Source organism: Mandrillus leucophaeus, unplaced genomic scaffold (assembly GCF_000951045.1).
Source record: "Mandrillus leucophaeus isolate KB7577 unplaced genomic scaffold, Mleu.le_1.0 Scaffold607, whole genome shotgun sequence".
NCBI classification, from domain to species: domain Eukaryota; kingdom Metazoa; phylum Chordata; class Mammalia; order Primates; family Cercopithecidae; genus Mandrillus; species Mandrillus leucophaeus.
The window spans coordinates 859,665-861,234 of NW_012106553.1; positions in this window are offsets into that span (position 1 = coordinate 859,665).

Sequence of the window (1,570 nt, forward strand, 5' to 3'; positions counted from 1 at the left end):
GGAACCTGTAATCCCAGCTACTTGGGAAGCTAAGGCAGGAGAATTGCTTGAACCTGGGAGGTGGAGGTTGCAGTGAGCCAAGATCACGCCACTGCACTCCAGCCTGGGCGACAGTGAGAGACTCCACGTCAAAAAAAAAAAAAAAAAAAAAAATGAATCAATGAATAAAATTACTTCTCTGAGTCTCAGTTTTTATAATCGTAAAATAAGGGTAGTAATCTTCATTTTGCCAGCTTTTCAGGAGATACGCTGGCTTTTCTCAGGTTTTGTTCTTCAGCATCAAACTCCTTTTCCAATGGCTGAAGAATATCGCATGATGTGAGTTATTGGTGAGCTGCAACGCCTTCCTTCCTTCCAAGAAACAAGCAGCTGCCTCATCCTCTCTCCACTTTCAAGCATGCTAGTGATAAATGTGTGCTCTACGTTTGGCCAGTCAGGTGTTTCTACCCAAAGGGCTGGCTTTGGAGAGATGATGAGAATTCATTTAGAGTGGCTGCGATGACGTCCAGTGGCATCCAATCATAATGCTGTCCTGGCCAGGCAATTATTGCTTAAAACTCCTCACTATATTGGCAGTCTTCCGAGACTCGGTCCTCTTAGTCCTCTAAGATTGCCTTGTCTTCTGCTCATGGTCCAGATGTGGTCCTTTTGTCTCGCAGATCAGTCAGCCCTCTATTCCTTCCAACCAGTTCTGCTTTTTGCCTACACTAGCCAGAGTTTCTGTCTTGTAGCAGACTCTCTGTAGCAGACTCAAGGAAGCCTGCAGCAGATGCTGCTGATACTCCACCCAGATCGCATTTGCCAGCTGGATACCCATCTCCCTGCCATGGCAGGTGCTGCAGCTAACAGTTTCCACACTTGATCTAGGAAGAATTACCTGGGACTGATGGGAGCTGCCTCACCCGACACGTGGGGAGTGACAACGCCCCTCACCCCAAACATCCAATGACTGAATGATGCAGGGGCCAAAAAGCCCAGAAGCCTTGTCTCAGATTGGAATAATACTCCAGTACAAATTTTACATAATTCCTCTGAATCAGAACAAGACAGCATTTTACCTGCGATTACATTCCCGCCCAGCTCTTCTCTGTTCTGTTTTTCTCATTCTTTGGAGATGTTTCTTAAGAGTGTAAACTCAATAAACCACGTGCACCCAAATCCCTTCTCAGGTTCTACTTCTAGGGAAGGTGAATTAAGACAGGTTATGACTAATAGCTAGGTTATTAAAAATAAAATCTTTATTTAAAAAAATACTAGCCAGTATCTGCACCCTGCAACAGCGCTCAATACGAAGGGATGATGACATTTGTAAAAGCCCGGCAATGGCAAGCTCACGCTCTGGCATCATCTCCAACTCCACTCACATTGTACTCTGTCAGAGGAATACTACATTTAAGCCAAGACTTCTTCCCATTTATTGCAGGTCGCTTTGTCTGATATCTTCCTTCTAAAGGGATCTAAGACACACGTGAAACTACTTTCATAAGGTAGCTGTGTAAATAATGGCGGGTAGCAATCCTACTTTTCAATAATAATGGCGGGTAGCAATCCTACTTTTTAATAATAATGG